The sequence below is a fragment of the Plectrocnemia conspersa genome, unplaced genomic scaffold (assembly GCF_051122295.1).
Source record: "Plectrocnemia conspersa isolate PC_06_02 unplaced genomic scaffold, ASM5112229v1 ptg000007l, whole genome shotgun sequence".
Classification (NCBI taxonomy): Eukaryota; Metazoa; Arthropoda; class Insecta; order Trichoptera; family Polycentropodidae; genus Plectrocnemia; species Plectrocnemia conspersa.
In genome coordinates this window covers 1,599,065-1,626,928 of record NW_028277171.1, presented here as the reverse complement: position 1 = coordinate 1,626,928, position 27,864 = coordinate 1,599,065, and the positions used below count along the sequence as shown (strand labels likewise).

The 27,864-nt window shown below is 30.2% G+C and overlaps 1 protein-coding gene across 7 annotated transcripts in view; it reads left to right on the top strand.

The window, feature by feature from the left end:
- The window catches only part of sand (potassium two pore domain channel sandman), an 85,529-nt gene that overhangs the window by 8,910 nt on the left and 48,755 nt on the right, over positions 1–27,864 (top strand). The window lies entirely within an intron of this gene.

Here is a 27,864-nt window from a genome sequence, read left to right as displayed (position 1 = left end):
TCTTAGGTTATATTTCGCTAAAAATTAGTATTTTATAAAGTATGATATAGATCGATTTCTTATTATACATTATCTTTTAAAACCTACTATTACTAGGGGGGACCCGACAAAGCCGCGCCGGACAATCCCGCGCCGATTAAGCCGCCCCGACATAGCCGCGCAAGACAATCCCGCGCAATACAACCCCGACATTGACGCGACGATAAAGCCGCGCCAACATTGCTGCACAAATCAAAATTATAAAATTGAATAAAATGAAAGAAAATGATTTTTTTAATTCTAATTATTTTATTTTGTGGACAGCTCTATCACTAGTGATTCGCTTTTTGAACAGTTAGTCATAGATTGGATGATGCTAGACAGTTACAAAATATACCGAAATGAAAATAAATCAATACAATATCATTAAAAAAAGTTAGGTTGTTTGGTTCTACTTTGAAAGTCGGCGCGAGCGGTAGCGAGACGCCTCCCTTTTCCTATATATATTTGTAATTATTAATAAATAAAAACCATGTTATAAAATGAATTTTGTTTTGACTTTGCGCGGCTATGTCGGCGCGGCTATGTCGGCGCGGCTATGACGGCGCAGGATTGTCCTGCGCTGCTTTGTCGGGGTGCCATTACTAGGGTGTGATTCTGACAATAATGAGTATAAATTAATCATTATTATTATTCTACACGTGCGTATGTTTCTCAAAAATATATGAACTTTTTCTTCAGTACGTAAAAAAAAATTTTTGAACCTTGAATTAAATAAACTAAATGCACCATTATATGCAGTTTAACGGTTGAAAGAAGTTCTTGATGTTTTTTATATAACGGAGAGAATTTGTTTGTTGGAAGTTGCTTAGTTCATGAGAATTTAAAAGGAAATGGACTATTCAGTCGTTTCGAATGCATCCAGTATTTTTAACATGTTCGTTTTGAAAGAAGTTTCACATTCACATATACAATAACATCGACTAGATAGCGCCGATTCTAGGTTAACTATAAATATGTTTATTTTTATTGCCGACTTTGATGAAAGCTTTATTTTTTTGCATTGATCCAATCAACTAGGTATTTGAAATGTCTCTATAAATCGATACTTTTTCCTTTGTTGTGTATAACCAGGGCTTTTTGCCATATAACGCGGTGGAACGGCGTTCCGGCACCTTTTTATATGGTATTTTTACTGTTTCAAAATCAATTGTTACTGAATACTGCGGAACATTTTATTTCTTTATTTTGGAACATTTTATTTTTTTAAATTTTGTTTAATTTTTTTATGCACTTCGTAGCTTCTTTAAATGATATTTTAATATAATTTTCTTGAGTATAAAGCTTGATAAGAAATGAATTTCGGCACTTTTTTGTATAAAAAAGCCTTGGATATAGCTGACGAAATTTACAAAGCTTTGGTTCTAATGATTTGTCGATAATTCTGGACATAAAATAGCACCTTGCGGTACTCCACGCGAAACAACGCGACGATAGCGTTCGACTGACTCTTATATAATTTACCGTTTAATAATAAAATGAAATCGAACTCCAGTGAACTGGAGCTTTTATATTCGATTACAAAGGATAAGTTTGCTCTTTGACCGTAAAAGCTCTCTAGGTGACGGAAATGCAATTTTCCGTCGCTCCTGATCGAATCGCCAGCGGCGCACTTTTTCAATTAACCCGCTCGGCGGTCGCTTAATATTTTCCATCGAAACGACTTTCAAACGGCCCTTTGACCCCTTCGCTTCCAGTTTATTGTGCGCATTTATCCACAACTAATTTACAACTATCTCTTGTATAATTCATTTCACACACATTCATAAAAAAAAAGCGATTCTAGATAGTTTCGAATTGATTGATTTTAATTTTACATGCTTAAAAAAATAGCTGCAGCTATTTTTTTAACCAGCTACTGATTAATTCCTTATTTTATTCAATTTAATATGATTTGGTAAAAAATAATTAAATAATATATTGTAGTTTGCCTGAAGAATAGTGTGAAACAAATATGAATTACTGTTAGCTTTTCTTATTCTTGATGAGATTGCTACACTACGTATTATCATTTCCGAGACTATTATAAATAGGCTTTTTGCTCTTTGTTATATGTCTATTTAATGATGTTCTTGAGCAAGAACATACTATAGTTATTTTTTTATATCGCGTATTTATTATGCGTACTTGTAAAACTACTCCTTTTCAGACAGTTCACAAAACTAATTTAATACAAATGTGGAGCAAAGATAAACTTTAACACAATTTTAACTCTTTAACAAAATCCAAGGCTACACAGCTTTACACGCAACGCTGACAGGCATCTGATCCTTCCATAAGATAAATGGATTTCAGAAAGTGCGGGCGGGATAGCAGCATTTTCTAATCAAAGTCGTATACATTTGTATACGCGATAAATATCGTTTGTCTATGTCTTTTCAAAGGATTTTTACTACACACATACAAGTTTCTATATACTTTATTCAGATTTTTTTGATCAGTAGTAAACACCACTTAAGATACAAAGGAATAAATAAACAATGAATTATACTATACGGTTTTCGTTTGATTTTAATATAAATCAGTATACTACCGAATCTATTCTATAATGAATCGAGTCTCGCGGTGATAAACACCCTTTACGTAGAATCCCTATTGATGTCAGATAGAAGGAAATGTGTTATTCTTGTTTTGACTCGATAAACGTCAATTTACCCGCTCGATCGCTCCTTTGAACTCGATCATTCGGTAGACAATACAAGTTGATAAAACAAAGATTCGTTTTAAAATAAAATATATTTTTTGCCTCCTTACGTTAAAAGGCAATCCGTAAAAGTCAATCAATCGCAAACCGAATCCAATCAATTGTGAATAAGTAGAAAAAACATCGTTTGCGTCGGAAACGAGGCATTAGCTGTTTAATAATTAATTCTCGTCGGGGGGCGAAATAATAAAGAAATCCCTTCTTCGGAAGGTTATTTACGATGTCACAAATGCTTTCATACATATTTTAGAAGGCGGTTGGCGCTCGTCTTTGAAAAATGTATGCAATATCTAATTTTATCTCCTCTCTCTCGGTTAATGCCGTATCAACGGGCGACAATAAGAACGACGATTTATTTTCACAAATTATCCTCGCCGCTTTATAGCCATATTATGTATTTTAGATAAGATTCTAAAAATAAAATAAAAATATAATAATATTATATATTTAAACAATCGCTAATTGTATAATATTCTGATTCATAATCGAATATTCTGTTTATTCTTCATTAGGGATTGTAATAATACCGGAAAAGAAAACTGTCAATGCCGAAATTATTATTATTATTTCAATTAATTGCCAAAAAATGATTCATTACGTTTATTGATTAGCAAAATACCCCGGTAACTATTGTTTCGATATTTTAAATATTTATTTTCATTATATAAAAAAAATATTTTCGATTATACTGGCGCCATGTATTTATTTTTTGGAACAATAAATCTCGAACAACATCGTCTTTGATTGACTGAAATTTTTATACCAAGGGCCAATTTATTTCAATAAAATATATAACTCATTATTTTTGTCAGTTACGATTATCCGAAAAAACAGAACGCGTAAAAAAATATAAATCTGTTTCTTCTAAATGAGACATATTTTTTTAATAAACAAATTTATATGATTGATTTGTGATTTATTTATAATATATTATTGCACATTTAATTTATTTTGGAATACCTAAATATTAATCTCTCATTTCAAAAGTAATATTAATTCAATTTGAGTTATAAATAACCCTTATAGTCCCAAATAATTTATACTGATATATTCAACTTTTTTAAAAATATTGATTTGCGTTTTTTAAATAAATTATAATATACATATGTGTTAAAAAAATGAAACTTTTTTAGTGTATTTCTAATGAATTAAGATAATAAAAAACCAAAATATTTAGTTGTTACAACAATAAAAAAATATTTTTCAACACATATCAACATATTTAAATAATCAATAACAAAAAAATAACATTGCATTTTTTACAATAAAAAATGTTTATTTTTTAAAACACGCATTGATAAAATTTTTTTAATGCGTTTTTTATTTAAATCTAATTATTGCAACTTACTGCTAATATTTAACCCCTATGCTTAGAGGAGCATATTTCATGGACTATTTGAGTAAAATATATCTGAATATAGATAAAAATGTACAAATAGTAACACGAATTTCATATATGCAACACCTGCTTTTGTTTTCACTTCGCCAGCCATCCCTATCATAAAAAATATGCCGTAATGCTGCGATGGCGCAGTCATTTCTCTGTTAAAAACTTGCTTGCGAAGCAAATATATTAATTTTTTGTTTATACGTCTCACATATCGTACAAAAATATTGAACATGCTAAATTAATTGCGACAATGGTATAATATATTCAAAGGGTAACTCTCAATGGACTGGCATTGAATAGACTCAACAATCATTGGACATAATAATCGGGCGACAAAAAAATCACTGTTAATATTAAACCCTTTGCATTATTTGATTTGATTTTGAAATGTCAGCTGGTTAAATGATCTCTGTATTGTAAAAACTATTTTTTATTTTGAAGCTTATTAGGTGAAATATAATATTTTTTTATAAATAAGATAAAAAAAATTGTTTGTGGATTAGCAAAATATATTTATGCATGTCGTTTAATGAAATACTATGAATATTGATGAAATTAAAATATTAAGAAAACAATCATTGACTAACTTTTACCCCCCCCTCTTTCTAAAAAAATATGATATTCTAGAAATCGTCCCTGTGTGTATATATGAATATTTCGAATATATAATATAGTAACAATTAAATATATATCTATTTATAAATAAATACTATTTGAGCAAAATATTTTAGTTTATATTATAAATTATAGCTCTGTGTAAGTACACAATATTGAACAAAAATTACTCGGAACTGAACCGGATACCCGGTTTATATAAGCGGAAATATCCGAGAACCGGGTATTGAATTTGACCAGATATCTAAATTATCATGTTGAAAATATGGAGATAGATAACATGCATTATACGTGAAGATAACTCCATTGCTTTTTACTTTTTAGTACAGTTCTTTAATATGAAGGCGAAAATTGTGATTTAAAATCGATAATTTCTCAGAATATAATTTTCGTTTTATTATGAATACACCGTAAAAAATACAAATTAGATTTTCCTGCGGACTACCAGTTTGCGACAGCTGATTTATACTACGTTCCTGAAAATAACATATTTGCGCAGTGGGTTACGTTCGTTTTTTAATTACTGTAAAGGCTCGATTGCATCTCTATTAAATTTCGCCTTACATAAGGTGAAATAATCAAAGTGTTTGAATAAAACGAACCGTTTTTCACCCATAGCGTCGGGTCGATAAACATTACAAATAGAAAATCTCGACAGCGTCGTTACAAGTTTTAATATCCGGTTGATTAACGACTTACGCTTTGAGGTCAGAATTTGAGTAAAAGCCCAAGTCTCGATTTCGGGTCTATGTCGTTTGTTTTCGTATATGAAGTGTGCGTTGCTTAACGGGTCGTACGATACGCAGCCCGTGAAAACGATCGATTTTGCGGACGGAGACAAACGCGGCTTTTTATCGCGATTTTCCGCGCGATCGCAGGTGATGAATCTAGATTTGCCGAAGAATTGCGACTCTGATTGGGTTAAATACAAAAAAGGAATGATGGATCGCTAACTTGGCCTTAAACTCTGAGAGAAACTATCGATAATAATTTTACAATAGCGCGCACAATGTGTCGGCTAGTACAATCTAAAATTTAATAATTTAAAATATTTTTAGGTTATAATCAAAGCAAAGGTAATTCTAATAAAAAAAGTTTGAATAAAATGTTTTTAAATATACTCTTTGATGTGGATACCATTAGTGTCAGAGAAAATCTCTGAGAGGTATTCCTCAGATAAACTGTCTGAGGTGAAGTCACTGGTTGTCCACTTTTTAGTATTTATATTGATGGTCCCCTCCGTGGTAAATTTTGATGTTTTAGTGGAACGGCCATTTACAGAAGGATAGCGAGTTTTTAAAAAGGAATTGCCGTTTGTAACCAAGACAGGTCAGAAACAATTGTTTCGCGAATAAATTCGAGTGCACAGGTTATCCCTTCTCAAAGCGGCGGATATATTAATCCTTTCTGATTATTGGTACCTTATGATTTTATCTGCAAAGTGGTTTTTCACGGTGCCTTATTTTAACAAAGAAACCTATTTTTTCTTGAATGGTTAAAACGATTTATCACAAGCCAAATCGGCCTTTTCTCACATTAAATAAAGAAGTAGTTCAATAGATGAACTCGACAATTGTGCAACGGTACTTTTGTTAAAAATTGTAGTAGATGCAATATATTAAAAAAGCAGATTTTTTCTAAAAATATTTCTTAAATTCTAGAATTTAAAATATACTACTATCCTTTTTTTAAAACTTAAATATTATATACACAAATACATTTTCCATAATAAATCGAAAATATTATTTACATCGAAGTGAATAATAATTTTAAAATAATAATAAAACTCGTACATTCAAGCATAAAAAACTGGAAAAGGACGCTTAAAATCAGGGCCTCGAACCGGAACTGAAAAAAACCAATACCATGACCAAAAAAAATATCGGTTTATGTCACAAAAATGCAAATTGTGCAACATTTGAAATATATTTGTAAAAAATTATAATTTTTAGAGAAATTAGTTTCAATCACAAATGAACAAGCACAGTCATATATTTATGTTAACACAGTCAGTTCAAGAGATATCCATTTCATCATTATTCATAATTTAGAAAGAGGTGGCAAGTTCAGGTCTACGCACCTATTATTTGAATTTTTTTTTTTTTATATATAGATTTTTTTTTCTATAAATGTCTTAAAAAAATATATCGAACGTATATCCGTATCGTGTGCTTTAGAACTAATAGTAGGGTCATTTACCTAAACTTGCTCTTTATAAATTATGAATAATGATGAAATGGATAACTATCTAACTGCCTGGCTAACGCAAATAAAGTATACTGAAACATTCGATGAAAAGATTTAAAGAAGTAAAGAATTGACAATAGAAACACATATATTTCTTATTTTGGTTCGGTGATAATTGCTCACATGACAAATGCTCACAGGAAGATTACTCACGTGGACTATTGCTCACACGAATATTGGTCACAATGCAACTTCTCACAACGAAAATTACACATGAATCAATCGCATTATTAACAGGATACAAATTTAAAAAAATAATTTAGCAAAATAATAAATTAATAAATATTCTGAAAATCATATAAACTGATATTTATTCCGGAAGAACTGAACCGATATATATTTTTTTATTTGAACCGGAACAAAAAACAAAAAAATTTGATGTCTGCTTTAAACTGACCGAATCGGATAAGAGATGTAGCGGCGGCGGAAGGCGCCACATTCTTTGGCGGACCTCGACGGGAATTCAATACCGGCGGTACCTCATCCGCGGATCAGTCACCATAATTTTACCATTTAACACAAATTTTAAATCATATATCATACAATAAAAAAATACTGTAGTGACTCAATGTATGTTTTTTTGAGTTAATATGCGTTTTTTTCGTAGATTATAAATCTGCCGTAGAGATTGATCCGAACAACGGATTTATCATCAATAAAGCAATAATATTTTTTTTAATAATTTAAGATCCATTCTTTTTTTATCGCTCTCCTGTCAACCCAAGTGTTTTGCGTAATTTTTTGCGACTTTTTGCGACGTTTAACGACTTTGTGACATCGCAACGGACCATATACGGAAGCGCATTTTCTTGGAAGTTTTTCTCCTACGCTTTTAAATTCCTACCGTTGTGTACAGTAATATATTTTAGTTTACACAAGCTGACAAATAAGATTTTTATAAGAAAATGTAACGTAAATTGGACGAGGGCCAGATGCTGAGCTTTCATTCATCGCATCAAAGTGCGAGATAACGACAATGATATAATTCAATCGTTCGCGGGATACGAATTTAACGTTATTTACTGTGTTTTGACGCGTGCCTTCATAATATCGTAAATTTGCTTTTTTTTTAACTTCCGGTCATTTCGGCTTTTACATATTGATTAGGGAGAGAATCGCCGTTCGTAAACTTTTCGGTGTTTACGTCAGTCTCTGGTTCGTTATAACTTTTGTTATCAAAAAAATATTGCTTTTGCATACATTAACTCGTAGGCTTGGAGTTTTTAATAAACAAACTCGATAAAATAAACAGTTTCGTTTAACAAAACGAGTGCTGGGGCAATTTGGCCGAATTAAACCAATTTCGAAGATATCTAAACTCGGACCGTTATCTGACCAGATCTACAATTAACTCATGATATATTGCATCTACGCTTCGTATATCTTCCGCTTAAGATCCGAAGCGTAACTATTTTATGAATAATTTCTAAATATTATATATAGTCATAGGTAATCCAGAAATTAATTTTAGCCATCAGTCTGTTTTTAATATATCAGAACGTACTCAATATTATAATTAAAATTAAAAAATAAACAAGACGTAAAATAAAAATATATTGGTACTATTCAATAGTATATTATACATTAAAAAAACATTGAACCTTATATTCTGTATATGTATAACATATATTATTGGATACAAAACTCCCCCGAGGCACTAATAACGCGGGTTTTTTCTAGATCCATAAATTTTGCGTTTTACACCACTTGTGCCCTAACCGCCTCGATTCTTCCCGTTTTCTTTATAATTTAGATAAGATAAGCCTTGGAAATTCGTCGAATTGATAAAACCCTCGAACACAATACGAACGAATATCGTGAAAAGAAGTCGGTTTTTTCCTCCATATGAAAAGAAACGTCGGTAATTGATAAAATAGAACATGCGGTCGAACTGAACGCGCCGATAGAGAGAATCAATTAACGGCGGCTCGCTTTTATTTTCCTTTCAATCCTCTCTTCAGGTATTCTTAGCTGATATTTGGAAATATTTTATTTTAATTTTATCGAGCGTAAAATCGCCTAACGAATCGACTTTTCTCCTCTCGTCGATGTTTATCCACTGATTATTAACAATGCAAAAGGGCAATTTACGTTAATTTATTCTTTTTGCTGATACGAATTAGGTATAAGTATTATACGTTGCGTAGCGATCGAGAGAATTCAGATTCTCATACACGCGCAAATTTGTAACTTTTCTGCTTTCATTAATCTTCTTACGCGTTCGCTTTTATTACTATCATATTTTACGCATATGCGTATTTTTCTAGCTATACTATGTATTTAATTATAATTTAAATAAAGTGTGCGCACTCAATCCACTCTTATTTATCTATTTATTCCTCTCACAAACAACAGTTTTCATCAATTTGATAATGTCAGTATTGACGATCGTTTTAAATCATCCTCTGCGGTGAAACTTTCATTATTCAAATGTATTTAATGTATAGAATATCACGTATCTCTGCGAGAACGTTTGCCACAAGTTTTACGTGGAGAATCCTGAAAAGTAAAAACGGACTCCATTAAGAAGGTCGTAGAACCGCTTTCAATTAGTCCTACGATTTTTTTTATCAAACTTTTATTTCACTATGATAAATAAATTAAGTTAAATGTTTCATATGTTCCTAATCTATTTACATGTGATTTTTTTATTGTAAATGAAAAATTTGTAATCACTCCTTATGAGTCCGATTTACTTCGCAACTTAGGATATTTTATAATATTTCTTTCTATTGGATTTATTTTAAATCCTCTGCAAACTGATTTGATGGTTCGTCAGTCTTTCTTTAAATAATATATTTATCTTGTATATATCTTCTGTCACCATTGGCATATTCAGGTACTGGTATATTAGGGCATCCAAATACTAAGTTTATTACCCGGTTCTTGGGTATTTTTCCTTGTGTATTTTGCGCAAATAGTATTCAATTAAAAAAATTTAAAAAAATGTGCGAATATATAATAAAATTAGAATAAATATGTATTGATATTTTATTGAATCGAAATAGTCATACACACACAAGTATGTCACTTTAGATTTTTTCAGAGAGAGAGAGAGGCAAAAGTAGGCTAGTTAGTGGTAGTTTTTTTTAATATTTTTATTTCATTAAATGACATGCTGCTTAAAATCCACGCCAAAAGCAATAAAATCGCTCCGTCGAAGTGGAAACGCTCGATTATGTACCATTCATACTAATATTTGAAACGAGCGTGCATATCAATTTTTTTTTATAACAATATTACGACTTACAATATCAAGGTATTTTCTTAAAATAAGTTTCGGAAACTAGACTATTGTATGTTGCGCAATTTTTTTATTATTTCCTGTGTGCGTTGTGATATACCGTTGGCGTTCCAAATGGCAATATGTAGTTAATGTTTTGCAACATATTACGACTTAAAAATCAGCACATCTAAACCAAATTTTGACCAATAGGAGAGCGCAAAAAACAATCATTCCTTCTCAGAAGTAAAAAATCCATGTCAAAAGCGATAAAATCGTTTCGAGGCCGTGACAGTGGGAGCGTTCGGAAACGAGCGTGCATATTAATATTTTTTATAACAATATTACGACTTACAATATCCAGGTATTTTCTTAAAATGAGTTTCGGAAACTAGACTATTGTGTGTTGCGAATTTATTTTTTATTTCCTGTGTGCGTTGTGATAAACCGTTGGCGTTCCATATGGCAATATGTAGTGAATATTTTGCAACAATATTTAAATAGTTAAGAATCGATTAAAGCACATCTAAGCCAAATTTTTACCAATAGGAGACCGCAAAAAACAATCATTCCTTCTCAGAAGTCAAAAATCCATGTCAAAAGCAATAAAATCGTGTCAAGGCTGTGACAGTGGAAGCGTTCAGAAACGAGCGTGCATATTAAGATTTTTTATAACAATATTACGAATTACAATATCCAGATATTTTCTTAAAATGAGTTTCGGAAACTAGACTATTGTGTGTTGCGAATTTTTTTTGTTGGCGTTCCATATGGCAATATGTAGTAAATTTTTTGCAACAATATTAAAATAGCTAAGAATCGATTGAAGCACATCTAAACCAAATTTTGACCAATAGGAGAGCGCAAAAAACAATCATTCCTTCTCAGAAGTCAAAAATTCACGTCAAAAGCAATAAAATCGTGTCGACGCCGTCGCAGTGGGAACGCTCGTTACCGAGCGTTCCCACTGCGACGGCGTCGACACGATTTTATTGCTTTTGACGTGAATTTTTGACTTCTGAGAAGGAATGATTGTTTTTGCGCCCTCCTATTGACCAAAATTCGGTTTGAATACACTTTGACTACAACTTTTATATAAAAGTCAGTAGCAATATCAATAATGATAGCTATCATATTTTTATAATAGTAAAAAAATTAGCGATTTATTGTCTTTTTTTGTCATTCATTAATAATATTATTAGCAATAACTCAAGTTGGATCCTTGAGGTACTTTATATTAAATCGTTCTAAAATGAGTTTCATACTTGAGGAATTAACACCTATTGGTCAAATAATTAGAGGATAGCTTCATGAGACAATAAGAAAAGCAGAAAATAGTTTTTTTTTACAAGTTAATCATGATTGACATATTTTCAAAATATGTGAATATAAAGTCCGCTTGTAATAATCTCGAAACAAAGTTGAATCTGGGAGCTTGATTTTGAAATTCTACACCTGATATTGTACCACCTGATTATCATTTTTTAAATCTTCAGAACATTTACTTCGCAATAAATTTTTTGCTTCTCTTTAAAATGTTTTATAGAAGAGGAATTTAAAATTTACCTAATCTTTGGTGAAAGGTTGAAAGAAATTTTTTTACAGAATAAAATTTAAGTCTTTTTTTGAAAAAAAAATTGCTATGTAAACAATTATGATTTATTTTTGCTTTACTTATGGATATGTAATTTATTTAATTTAATTGCCGCACTATTTCTATTATATATTGGTTTAAGCTTAAAGACCTTAGAAAAGCTGCGATGATAGCAAGCCCTACAGAGTGATTTTATAAGAGCACATATTTATTGAATTAAATTAAATTAAGACAAACATGACCTAACTAGTTACCCTAATGCGTCATTATACTCAAAAAACAATACATAGTATTATTTCATTAGATATAATAACGATAAAACACACAAAAATAATACATAGAAAGAAACAATAAAAAATCATAAAATATAAAATTAAATGATATAAATTGGACCAGCTCCTCGTAGCTGAAATTAAACACATCAATATCCAATTCCATCGCTAATAAGCAATATGAAATCAAATTTTACGATATTTAAAAATTGAAATACTAATAATAAAATACTAAATATGAATGACACTTTTTTTTAGGAACATACAATTTAACAAATCGCATTACAATCATTATTTATTTATTGTCAATCTTTCGTTGTAAAGTGACAGGTGGTAGCAAAATGCGATACAGCAGGGGAAAAATAAACAGCAACTGTTATACTATATAAGTATAAAGAAAGACACCAGACTGAAATCAAAGTCTTTAAATGAGTGAGGTTAATCATGAGATTAGTAAAATCTAATCTGTTATGATCGATCAAAGCTATAATTATATAATAATAACTAATTCTAATCTCCCAGACAAGGCAGCAAAGGAAAAACACTAGGATCCATATATAATTCGAATCCAGATATTAAAGGCATTAGTCACTGACTTTACCACTAGTCTATCGTTCTGTTTGCTGGCATATGTTTTCATTTGAGTTTCATATCTGATTATACATGTATTATTAAAATTCTCAGATTACTTACGTTCAATGCACATTCACGTAAAATAATAACATACACCAAAGGACTAGACACGGGTTGGACACGTGTGCTTCAAATCACCGGAGCACATTAGAATTATTAAGCTCGTCGTTTGCAAATCTTCAGATCTTTCCTGTGCCGCACTATTAAAACATGTTGTTAGCCAGCTAAATAGAATCGCTTTTGGGCCGCAACGTCACCTTTTTGTACCGCATTTAAGTGATGGCGGGTCGCAAACGAACATTTTGTATTGCGATTACCACAACTATAATATTTTTACGGTAATTTATAAGCAAATTTTCGTCACCCCTCGATTTCGTGAATTTTATGTCGTTGGATATAATCCTGTGTGTATCAATGGTTAGTTGGATCTTTTGTCGTTGTGCCAAAAATCCGTGGAGCTTTTGTCGTGAAACCATTTTACACGCCTATCGAAATTTTCAAGTCAATCCGGAGAGATTAGACGCTTAATTTTGGAACGCTCTAATTCGATTAACGATCCGTTCCATTCGAATAATTAAAAGCGGCAGTCGGAGTGCCGAAAAAGCTGGTTGAATTGTGAGGTGAAAAAGGAGGTGTAAGGGTACAAAGGCGGAAAAACACGTTGCTCACAATGCGCACTTTGTACGGCCGACACGTTTCCGCGATTTTTTCTCGCTTTACATCTCGAGCGGGGAATTTTCCGGTTCCGTCTGTCTGTCTGTTCGCGAGCCTTTATCTATCCACCACCACCGCTCCATCTCTTCCCATCTCCTCTCCCCCCGTTTCTATCTATCTCTCGCTTTTTGCCAAGATTAATCAACCGCGAGACGAGAATTCCCGACACAGATGTAATTATTTTCATCCTTATTTAAAATAACCGCGAGTATAAATCACGATTTCAAAAGGCGATTGTAATAAAAATAGCTTCTGCCACTTGAGTTTTTTATACTCCGCGATTACAAAACGAGAATGGATATACACACTGCATAGCGTGGAACGTCTAAAACCGTTTAATGTCAGAGTATATTTTTAAATAAGAATAAAAAATATTTTAGAGAAAATTGCATAAATTACCGTACATAATTTAACTGATACGCCATGTCGGTTTGACATATTGATTTCACCCTTCCTGGACACACTAATCATATAAAAGAAGACGGATATCTAGGACACACAGTATTCCGAAAAAGTACACACACCAATAGGTATCTACATGCAAATTCCCACCACCATCCGGCACAGATCAAATCGGTAGCAACCTCTCTATTATATAGAGCTAAAATATTAGCCGACAAAGAACATATCGACGATGAACTAAAAACCGTGAAAATAGCACTACAATCAAATGGCTTTATAAAAGAAAACTTGAAAGAAACAATGAAGAAAACAAAGAAAATTGAAAAAAAATATATAGGACATGCACGTCTTCCATACATCCAAGGGGTAACAGAAAAGATCGGAAGAACCCTAACGAAGCACAATATCAGAACTATTTTTCAGTCCAAAAACAAAATTCGTTCAATACTTCCTAACGGGAAAGATCATCTGAAAAATGAATCCCAAGGGGTATACAAAATCTCATGTGCAGATTGTGAAAAAATCTACATTGGACAATCTAACAGACGCATCGCACACAGAGAAAACGAACATAAAAATGATGTAAAAAAATTCAAGAGCAATTCTACTTTAGCCGAACAGTTTTACAGAAGACCATAAAATTTATTTTAGCAGCACAAAACCCATAGCTAATACAAAAAATCCTTTAGTTCGTACGAAACGAGAAGCACTCGAAATAGAAATCCACAAAAAAATCACTATAAACAAAAGAGATGATAGTAGCATTCTATCAAAATCTTGGATTCCGGTTTTAGAGTCATTACGAAAAATAAAATCACAAAAAAATGTCACCGGCCTAATTGCCACACCATTAAACAAAAACATTAACACAGACACAAATTACTCATCCAGGACAAATGGACAATTAATTATTATAATTAATAATGCCCCACCGGAAAGAGTATATATGACAAGGTCAAGGACAAGAGCGGCAGTCGCAAACTATTCGTGATCATGGCCAGAAAATCACGGCCGAAATATAGAATACAAGTAAGCATAAATAGCGATGAATCCCGAGATTTAATATATATATATATATATATATATATATATATATATATATATATATATATATATATATATATATATATATATATATATATATATATATATATATATATATATATATATATATATATATATATATATATATATATATATATATATATATATATATATATATATATATGGTTAATATTTCTAGGAGTCGGATTACTCCGCGTACTTTTTTGATTCCGTGTGGAATCATGGTCCCTACGTTTCGGCCAGATTCGCCCAGCCATCCTCAGGGGAAAATTGAGAATATGAACATCCGGTGTGGGCAAAGCCCAGCATGTGGTTGTTCAGATCTGAACAACCACATGCAATTCTCGCTAAACTCTAAAAATCCATATTATAAACCTCTATGGGGAGGAATTTTACAAAAACATTCGAAAATATCCAAAACTGACCAAAAACAAATGTGATCTAGTGTTTCTGAAAAAGTGTCCTGACAAAAAACTTATACCGAATTTTTTACAACTTAAAACTACGGTTCAAGGTCGACAAAGTGACAGTGATATACAAAGCCGGTCAAGGTCTACTAAGAATAGATATCCGAAACAAGCGTCGTCTTCCACATTGCAATGAAACAGAAGCAGCAAAATTTAAAACCATACTGGAAACAAAGTTAGAATAGGAATCGTAGGAAATTGTTAATTCATTATTAACGATCATTAACGATCAATTAAATTTTATACCAAATACAGTCGATAAAATAGATCACTGCATATCAACGATACTTAATTTTAGCAACAAACCCTTAGATGATGCTGAAATATAAGTTTCTTCAAAAGGTTTTAATTTTGCAGTAGCACCCCAACATATTCCAATGAAATATATCATCATCAACGTAGAAGCAGCTATAGACAGATTAAAACCGGTGGTAGCGGAAGAAATCCGTCAAGACGTATGCAAAATCTTACGTGACGCTAAGCTGCCGAAACAAATCTGTCAAAGGAAGAATTACAGACATTAAAATCACTTTAAAACAACAAAGATCTGATAATTCTCTCTGCCGACAAAGGTAACGATACTGTAGTGCTAAGTCAATGCGAATACGATAATAAAATTAGAGCTTTACTAGATGATAAAGCACATAAAAAACAAAAAAAAAAAGAATCATCTATTACAAGACCACGAACTCATCAAGAACCCCATGTTTTTACGGTTTCTCTAAAATACATAAAACAGGGTTACCATTAAGACCAATTGTCAGTGTGGTTGATGCACCCACTCAAGGATTAGCAAAATATATAGCAAAGGGTTTCTAACCACTAGCGGAAAAAATGGCTTTTTATGTAAAAAACACCTTTGCTTTCAACCGAAATATAGAAAGAATATATATATATATACATATATTGGCTACGGATGCCATCGCGATCTTACTTGTATGTGAGCGTCTGAGATTTCGAAGAGTCTGTCATTCTTCATCCTCGGAGACTAACTGCCGCTCTCGTCCTCGACCTGGTCATGTAGGGGTTCACCAGTGTTGTTCGCCATTTTTTTTGGTTGGTCCTTGAGGCAAATAGATACAAAAAAAAAGGTAAAATATTACATTAACATTAAACACATTAAAGCCGAGCTTCACCATGAAAGACTGGCTTCAGTCAAATGGTTTTAAAAAAGAAATTAGATCTGTCGATGATTTTGGCACAAAGTTCTCAAAATATATTGCATTTAGAGCCTTTAATAATTTACTAAAATCAACTAGGAATAATTGCAAGGAAATTATAAAATATTTATGAATTAATGCAACTTCAATCAAATAATATTGGGTAAATAAATAATACATGTATTATATCAACATATAATTTTAATTTTTCTTTTACCATGTTTCTTATTGTTATATGTTTGTTCTTCTAAAATGTAATAATAAATATTTTATTCGTACATATTATATTTTTCTTAAGATATATATTTATTAAAATATTTATAAGTTTAATCGTGCAAAATTAATTAAATAAGCTGAAAAAAAAACACTAATAGATTTATTTTATTTATTGTACAAAATTAGAGTGTAACTAAATTAAGGACGCCTTCAGTCTTTCAATAAAGTTGTCAATGTTCAATGTTCCAACAATCTAACAACAGTCATGAAGTCGACGACTAGAGAAGAATAAATTTCCTTTTGAAATGGCTCGTTGCGTAACAAAAGCATATTTCTTTTATGCTGTATTATGAAAAAAAAATGCTGAATACGATTTATGCGCGTTGTGTACCTTTACGACTCGGAGGTATGTGCGTACAAAAGATGACTTTATATTAGTATTATAGTTACATACGCGCGCGTTTTTAAGAGCAGCGCAAAGTAATTTCAGTTTTTTCTTCGTTTTTTATTATGTATTAACCGGTAGGTTTGCTCGCGTAATGGACGTACTGTAAATCCAGACCGAGCAAAAACCAAAAATGGAGATCCTCCCGTTTCGCGTCGGCCGCATTGTACTTTTTTGTTCGCGGGTATTGTACAGCTAAGCATCTAAAAATGTTTAATTCCGAAACTTCCGAGACGAAATCGCGTTTTAATTTACATCACGATAGCTGTTTTTCGCAGGCGTCCTTGCAACGAGTACGTCACAAAAAGCGCTACCGATAAAATATGCACAAGTCATTTCGCCCCGGGAATTATTTATCGGACCGCGCTGCATCTCTGCATTCGGCGATCGTCAACTTTTCCGTTTCTAAAACATATCTTCAAATTTATTTTGGAGCTGACTTCGAAATGCTTTTTTACGCATGAAGGGCATATTTATGATCCAGAGTCAATTTTATTTAGAATAAAAACTCTAAATTAAAAGCTATAATATAAAATAGTTTGCAAATAATAAAATAGTCACCCATTGTTAGCTTTTAATTTAGTCTACAATAACTACTTACACTATATAGCTCAACCGGAACATTGTATGCTTTAATCCATGATAGTATAAGATACAATATTTAATCTCTGGTATTAATATGGCATAACTGGTTTTGAGAAAGTGATGATGACATTTGTTTTTATTTGCGTAATTCAGCATGAGTAAGAAATAACTTAATCTGCGGTTACAAGTTAATACATTAACATATTAAATATAATACGAATTTGCTTAAAAAAATAAAATAAGTACAGATAAAATATTTGTTATTTAATTTTAAAAGAACAAATAAGAAAAATAAGTGGAATAGTATAAGGAAAATAATTATAAAATGATATGATATATGTATTAATTATTGAGTTAATTTTATTTCATTAAAGTTGCATGAATTCTTTAAAAAAAAAATTTTAATTTCTCTGAAAATATTTCTAGTTGATTTTGGTAAATCATTAATGGTTTTAAATGCAATATATTTTAAGGAATTTGTGACAAAATTCACAGAAAATGCTTAAGGAATTTCTGAATTTATATTGAGTATTTAATATCGATTTTCTCTCTGGCATTTTTTTGATACCATTATTAGTTCATATTTTGGTAAAATAGTTATTAGTTTCATGTGAGCATCAAATGGCAATTCTAATATTTTTTTAGCACAATTTTGAATAAACTAAAGTGATTTCAACTTAAATTTAGTTGTAAATCCTCAAACGTAAGACAAATACTGTGTTATGAATGTGTGCATAATAAATATTTAATCTAGTTTTAAACGATAATATATTTTGAAACCTGTAAAAATGTTTTGACATTACTAATAATTTATTATCAATTTTGATATACCAATCTAAATTTTTATCTATAAATAGACTTAAGAATTTTATATTATCACTATTTGTAATTAGAAAATTATTTACAGTGATCCTTCTTGTAATTTACATAAGGTTAAAATATGTATGTATTGATTTAATAATAAAGATCCTAAGATAGAGACTCTCACTTGAGAGGAGAAAAGGCAAGTGAAGGCATTTGCCCCCCCCCCCCTTCTCTATAACTCGTCCAGAAAAATGCATGTCATTTTCTACAATACTATACATTTTACATCATATTAATTTTAAAACACTGTCAATACTATGATCTGACTTGCTAAATTTTGCTCCCTCCCCCTCCCCTCCTTATTAATTTATATCTCTGATTCTAAAAAAACTCGAATCTATCCCGAAAATATGTCATTTCAGTGAAATAATATTGCAATAAATTATCATCGGTAGATATATATTTTTACCAGTAAAAATATAATTTATAAGGCAGGTGCTAGTAAAATTATATGATTTCAACATTCCACATATATTATTTTCATGCGATGTATAAATATTTCAGTGAATGTGTATTTAAAAGTGTAGTTATATTTTCACTTGTGAAATCAAAATAATTTTAGTAGTAAATATATATTTTTACTAGCGTAAATATAAATTAACTAACGGGTACTAATAAATTATATGCTGCTCTAAAAGGTCCAATTTGCTAGTTTCGAAACATATATTTTCTGTTCAAACCCAAACCTAGCCTACACAAATTAAACAAACGCAATTTACCGTAATAAATGTTCTACAATTATTTATTGTTTTAGAACTGATTTAATGTCAAGACGCATCTCGCATATTACTCTATGGTTGGTCTGTACTTCATATTACATGATATCTATCCTTTCGATATAACTACGGACTTTTATTATTAAAGTATTAATAAAAGTGTATTCAAACCAAATTTTGGTTAATAGGAGGGCGCAAAAGCAAAAATAAAATTGCTCCATAATTTGTCTGGATATTACAATATGTTTTAAAAATATTAAAGCTATATTTAACGTTTTTACTACGTACTTCTGATATAAGAGTATTGGTTAAAGTATATTCAAACCGAATTTTGGTCATTAGAAGGGCGCAAAAACAATTATTACTTCTCAGAAGTCAAAAATTCACGGCAAAAGCAATAAAATCGTGTCGGCGCCGTTGCAGTGGGAACGCTCGGCAACGAGCGTTTCCACTGCAGCGGCGACGACACGTTTTTATTGCTTTTGACGTGGATTTTTGACTTCTGAGAAGTGATAATTGTTTTTTGCGCTCTCTTATTGGTCAAAATTTGGTTTAGATATGCTTTAATCGATTCTCATTTATTGTAATACATAATATTGATATGAAAAGTCTTAATATGAACGCTAGATAACCAAGCATTACCACTGCACAAACGACGGCACGGTTTGGATTCTAAATATGGACGCTCTTTGAATATGCCCAGAAAATGAAATGAATCTTAATAAAATTAAAATATTATAAGAACGACTACCGAATGGCCAACTTTTGGCTTCCTTTGGATAAAGTTAAAATGACAAGAAAGTCCTTGACTCAAGATATAATACATATAATTCAATAGTCCTGCAATTGGGACGAATAGAAAGAGAGGCGATTTAGAATTACTTTCTCAATTTGGTTCTGAGACGTCTGGTATAATAAAAGCGAGAATTGTGTTCTTTCAGTCTTCTTAATTATAGTGACTATATTAATTTTTTTAATCTTTTTAATTATGAAATATTATATTTTAGCATATACGTAATTTTCATTGACTGATTTTTTTATTTTGATGATGAATAGAAGTGATTTTTTTTTCAAAAATAGATACCAAAAAGCATATTATAGTATATTTTATAAATATATATAAATTACCACATATATAGCAGGTCTTAAAGTCGGAAAGTTTACTGGCGTGTCGAGTTATATTATTGTCGTCTCTGATTTCGTGATGATGCTGGACCATACAATCTAAGCAGGACCCAAGTGCTTCCCTTCACCTTCTCCAAAATAAATTTGCTGAAAATTAGTACAAGATAATTTATAAATGTGTTTTTAATTTTTTTTTAATATTGTATATTTTGCGCAACCGGAACTTGAAATAAAAAAAAAACAAAAAAATTCAAACTTATATATTCTCTGAAGTCGAAGCAGAACTAATATTTTTTTTAATTTAACTGATTCATAATTTGTTTGTCCCTAATCATTTTCGGGTGTAATACATTTTTATAATATGAAGTACCTAACTTAAGTAACCTTAATCTACAACATTTAAAGTTTCTTATATTAGATTAATTATAATATATAAAAAAAGTTCATTAAAACCTCTTGGCGGAGGCAGAATTATATCATAATATTATATAACAAAAAGTGTTATTTTTTCAATAAAACTTACAATGAAAACTGAAATTCAAAAATATGTATTTGTTATTAAGATTTTTAAGTTTATAAAATAAAGCAAATATTAAATATATAATTATGTTTTATATTTTTATCAATAAACAATAAAATGTGACATATGTGCCTAAAACATAAAAAGACGGTTTTAGATTTGTAATCATTTTTAAAATTTATTTTACGTTGAAATTAATTCCAATAAATATATATTTATAGGAGTACCGGAAGAAAATGTCACCGGTTAAATAAAATATCGAACATCAAAAAAATACATTTATTTAATAAATTATATTATATAATTAATCTCCTTCAATGGAAACAACCTTCTTTCATCTTTCAATCAATTTTTTGATTCCGTTCGAATAATAAATTGCTGATTTTTATGCAAAATATTCTGCCATACTGCTCAATATTTTATTCTAAATAATGTTGCATTGATTAGAATAGATAGTTTTGAGAAGGAGCAAGGTCAAGTAAGTATGCGTGTGAGAAATTACGTTCCATCCTAATTTACCTAATGAGGTCGCGCATTATCATTTTGGAAAACAAGTTGTCTTCTATTGCCAACAGCATGCCACTTTGTTTTTTTGTAACATTTAAATGCTTGAACTAATCATAATAAACTTCAGCCTTTATAATGCAGCCATATTCAAGCACCTCATAGTGGACGACTCCTTTGCTCTACCACAATACTGACAAAAGCTTTTTTTTATCATTAAATTTGGCTTAGCAGTTGGCTTTGCTACCTGCCCTTTTAAAATTTAAGGTTTTTCTCACTCACTTTTTCGTCTGCTTAGCGCGCATTGAACATACTGTCGAGCCCGCTTCTTTTCCAAACAAAGAGTAATTTTTCAGCAGTAGTGATTTTTTTATTTATTTACGTACATTCGCATGAATAAGAAATAACTTATTCTGCGGTTAAAATTTCATAAATTATAAATTTAATACGTATACAATTAGAAAAATATAATAAGTATACTTAAAATATTTATTATTGAATTTCAAAAAAAACAAACTTGAAAAACAAGAAGCATGTTGAAGGAAAACAAAAATAGCAATTATATAGTGATATGATAAATGTATTTTTTATTAAACTTATTTTATTTAAGTTGCATAATATAATTGAAAAAATATTTTTAATATTAACATCTAGGGATAAATGTGCTATTAGGTAGTCAGTAAAATATTTCTAAATACTAACGAAATTATTTGGTTACAGAATCTTTCTCCCTTTTCTCTGAAATATTGTATGACTTTAATGACATTTACTCTCACTTTTCGTTTCTCCAAAACTATCGTTATTATGACCTAAAACTTATAATAAATTTTGCAATAAGTTATCTAGCAACAATAGAGATAGCTGGTAGTGTCAACTATACATCTTATAGTAATCTTACTAATTTATATTTAAAGACCTTTCTATTTTTCTTGTATTTCTTAACCATATTTTTAATGCTTAAAATAATATGATTGTTTTTATATTTTCCATGAAATCGACGACTATGATTTTTTCTAAATCTTGAAAGAAAACAGTCCATACTCGAAAGTATGGTAATGGATCTATGACTCATCTAAATTCAAATGTAAAAAATATTCGACTATGAACACTCGAAGACTGTTCAATACTTATAAATGGTTCTCAGTTATCAGCTTTTACATTTATTTCATTCAAAGTCTTCCTTAGAATATATTTCATCAAGAAACTCACTTTAATATTATCAGTGTTTCACTAGAAGTATAAATCGATTAGCTCAGATGAAGGTACAAAACGCAATAAACTAATTCTCAGAACTTTTCAAACAGCCCCGGTATGTTTTTGCACAAGGTGACTCAGAAGTCGCGAACTGGTTTGTTTACCCCATAATTTCTAAAATATTGATTAAAACAAAAAAAGTCAATAAGACATTTTTAATTAATCAATATTATTTATAAATTAATTGACAGAAATGATACTCTTCTTTTCACTGCATTTCCATGACCTTCATTAATTTTTTGTTGACGGTTTGCAGTAATGAAACGCACGCTGAGTTTCAACAATTGACTTTAGATTTGTAAAAAATATTTCGATCACTTCTGCTCGTTGCTTTGTAATGAAACTGTTCATGAATAATTTTAAAGGCTCATTATAAATTACTATTAAAAAATAATTTATAAATTGTTTACACTGGTTTGCGACTTCTACGCCACCCTACAGAATAAATTTGGGACCCCTCGAAAAAGTCGATTTTATATACATATACTAATCTATCAAACATACTTAAATGTCCCTCGATCGGTAATTTTCTTTCATGAAAATTAAATAATATTCTGTATTAAACGTGCACTGGTTGGCGAGCCCTGTCGCTCGCGGCCGCATTTATGCTGGCGTCTCTCGAGCACGAAAACGAGGTAGGCTTTCTTTTCTTTGGCCAAAGTGTGAGTCGCACACACGGAGCCTCGGGGAGTCGCGTTTATTTGCCGTCCTATGCATCTCGGGAAATTGGACCAAATAATCACGACCGCAACCGACGCTGTTTAATCCTTTCACCGACACACACTCCCTTTGCACAAAAACCCTAGGTGGAAAGCGAAATATTTCTTGCTCTACTCAAAACATGTGCTACGCGTTAAATACGTCATTATGATACATGTTAAACCTAGATACTTATGTGTAGCAAAAGAGGTCGATTTGGACCGCAGAAAGATTTCCGCACAATCAGAACATCTGCAATTCGAAAATGGAATATGGATAGAATCGTACGTGCATTATGTGCAATGGCGAAAAACGAGAATAATGGGAAATATTCGCCTATATATTACTGTACAATATGTATGCTACAATTATTTTTTTAGTCTAATGCATAATGCATTTTAAGATTTAGATTTGACATTTTTATATCAAGTAATATATATAAAGCTTTTTTTTATTTTAGGTAGCTGAATAAATATTTTATTTTTATAGTGATAAATATTATGGTTATTATAAATATTGTGGATAATAAAATAAAAGTCCATGTAATTTTAATACAGAATAATGATTCAATTAAAAACCGTGATTTAATGATGATGTTGGAAATATTTACAGCAGAAAAATAGAGTATACTTCAATACTTCAAATTATTAAATTATTGCAAAACAATAATGAAACATTTAATGTAAAATTAAAAGTAATACCTTTAAAATAAGTTACAAACAAATTATATGTAAATATAATTAGAGAAACAAGGGAAATATTATACTATATTTGCGTTAACACGATCAGTTCGAGAGCTATCCGTTTCATCCTTATTCATAATTGAAAAAAAGATGCCAAGTTTGGGTTTACGTCTCTACTATTAGCTCTAAAGTTCGATCATTACTCTGATTGATTGAAAAATATAAAAAATATAGTAATGTTTTTAATTTCTATAAATTTGTTTCAAATATAAAGAGGAGTAATTATAATTATATCAAACGTATATCCGTATCTTGTGCTTTAGAGCTTATAGTGGGAGGTGTAAACCCAAACTTGCCATTTCTCAATTATAAATAATGCTTAAATTGATAGCTCTCGAACTGACTGTGTTAACGCAAATAGCGTATTGGCACTAAATTACAATATTTAGTAAATAAACACTCTCTGAATGTAACATACCTGATAATTTAAAGAATGCTACTATTATACCTATACCTAAAATAAAAAAAATTGCGGAAATAAGAGCATTTAACATGTTACTTTGTATGGGAAATGTAATATTATATAAGAAGTAGTAATGAAAGGAGATTTTTATTTTACATAACATTATGTGTAAACAATAATCGGGATTCTAAGAAAAACATTCCATAAAGACTGCATTACAAAAAGTGACAAATGATTAGTTGTTGGCCAAGGATACGAACAAAATCATTGTGTCAGTTTTCTTGAATTTCAATAAGACTTTCGAAATATTCTAATTATTAATAAAATAAAGAGTATATGTTAAAATAAATTATGCTTATTTCAAAGAAAAAAATTATCTTACGGTGTACCACAGGGGTCCACATTAGGACCATTATTGTTAATAATATATAATTGTAATATTTATAATATTTTATAAAAATTTAAAATAATAAAAAATCTGTTTGCATACGACACTTTAATTTATTACATTATTGTAGATAAATTAAATAACGAATTAAGAATGATATAACTTTTTTTCTAAAAAAATTATTAAGTTTTTATTTGTGAATAAATTTTCATAATTTGTATATGTGATACATTATTAATTTATATTATTAAGCACCTAACCTAAGTTATTACCCTAATCTACAACATGTTCCGTCTCTTAAAATTATCATCAGTCTAAATTATTAAGCTAATTATTTATAGAGGAAAAGTTGACATTCTCTTTACGAAAAGAATAATTGAAAAATTATGTACTAAATGAGAATAAAACAAAATTTATGTTTAATAATTTTAAATATATGATAGATAATAATATAAAATATTTAGGAGTTTTAAAAATATAATTTTCTAGAAACATTGTAATTACATAATTAAAAAAAATAGAGGAAAAATAAATATACTATCTAGTGTGAGAAATATAATATGTTAAGTATAAATAAAAAAAATTAATTTCTCCAGCTTAATTATTGTGCAACAATATTATATATGCTTAATAAATTAGAAGAGACGATGTTGCAAAAATTTAAGTATTGTTAGGTAAGCGAAAACGAGAACTGCCAGGGGAATAATGTACGAAGGGGTTAATTTAAATAATAATATTCCTAGGACAATTCGCAAAAATAAACATGTATCGGTTTTCCTCAATGGAATAAAGAAACATGCATTAATATATAAATTATAATTTGGTTTATTAGTATATGCTTATACAATATTTTATATGTATGTTTTGATTATATTGTTTAGTGTATAAATAATTAGTAAAATAAATAAAGTATTTTTACTAATTATTTTATTAATTAATTAATTACAGTTTACTATTTAACAAACCAAGATAATTTTGGTTTAAAATAAAATAAAATAAAATATAAATTATATTAATACAGATTTTATACCGAAATCAACACTTAAAAAAAAACATAATTAGAAATAAATGGCTTTCGGTTTTTGATTCTGAAGGGATATGACTTTGTAGAAAAGATGGATTAAGGAAAAGCTAGAAACAGTTTGTTTAATTTAAATAAAATAGCACATACTTATAGAAATGTAGTTGCCATTTGCAGTCGAAATATCTGGTCTTGAAAGTTGGATTGTCGGCTGTGATCTGTCGTGATGCGATCTTGTGATGATGCTGAACTCCTTAGGATTGAGTCTCTGGAGCATCCGCGTGTTTCTCTCTATTTGTCTGTCCGTCTTTATCCTGTGAACAAAAGTAATTCTGATTCAAGACGTTCTGGCGAATCGCAGATGAGGATGTTAGTGGGGCAACTGCGTCGCTTTTTGCACAACCAACATAATATTTTTACGCCTTAAAAATAAAAAAACTTTCGTCGATTGTTAATAAATGTGTAAGAATAATAATAGCCTTTTTGGCGCAGGGTAGAACGTATTGTCTATCGCGCATCTTTTTAACTTACTTTCGAGACGACTTGTATATTTTTTTTAATGTGTGAAATAGTCGTTTAAATGACCTCTAAAATTATGGTGCAGGAGATTGTAACTTAAATATTATTTTTAAACAGAAAAGTTTAAATAAATTTAATATAAGCAATATTGAAGATGATGGGAGTGAAATTGTGTGACATTCCATAACGCTGAAAAGCAATCGGTTATCTAAACCCCACTTCCATTGAGAATTGAGAACCTTATGCAGGAAATTCGACTGCACTCTCTTGAAAATGTTAAATTCGTCCGCATATAATGGAAATTTAAATGATTTATTGTCGTATCTATATCTTTAATGAACGACAGACAACAGTAATCTATGTTGGAACATTGCGGTTCTCAATATAAGTTACGAATATGAGTTTTATATAACTTGGTAAGACCTTTAGAAAAACCGAAATTGAATAATTTTCTTACAAGTAAATCATGTTGCTGCTTAAAAAGCAAACACCTGCAATTAATACAAAATTGTATATGTAATATAAATTAAATGCTATAGGCTATTTTATGAAACTGTGTAGCTCTGGAAATACTATGCAATTTTAAAATAAAATTAATTATAAACCGAAAAGGGTTAATCTAGTAAAGAATAATAATATAGAAAATAATTGTTTCAAAACTGCAATGAATAATAATATTATAATAATAAAACAATTGAGTGTTTTAAAACAACAAAAGAAAATTATATATATTTAAATCTAAGGTACGTTAAATTAAAAAAGTTATTTTATCATAATTGCAAAACATAGTATTTTTTTAATAGTTGTATAAACGAGATCAGCGCATGAAACTACAAAATAATATGTGTATATGCTGCTTAATGATTTTTTATTATTTTTGAAAGCTCCATGTTCTAATCACAAATCACAAAAATCAACAATTCTTTCTTAAGAAATACCCTTTCGAGATAATAGTACAATAAATTGCGCTGCGCAGCGGGAAAGCTTGCTATGCTTCACGGAAAATTCCTTGATATATAACACTCTGTACGGAGGAAGATACAATGTTTCCTTAGCAACTATCAACAACGTCAACCGTCGTGGAAACCGTTAAAGCGTGTTTTTAACGTGCAATCTTTAAACTTTAACAAATAGTACAAGGGCTTAGTAAATGCAGGGATCTAATCACCTCTACAGGTATGTAAGGGTGTTATTATTTAAGGTAGTATAGCAAATCTCGCTTTGCGTGTTAAACAACGGTTAAAATTTTTCGAAATCCATCCAGCAGTATGGAATCGGGGTTTAAATTTTTTTTTTTATTAAAATATAGCATTTTGCTGTATTTAGCTACAAATATA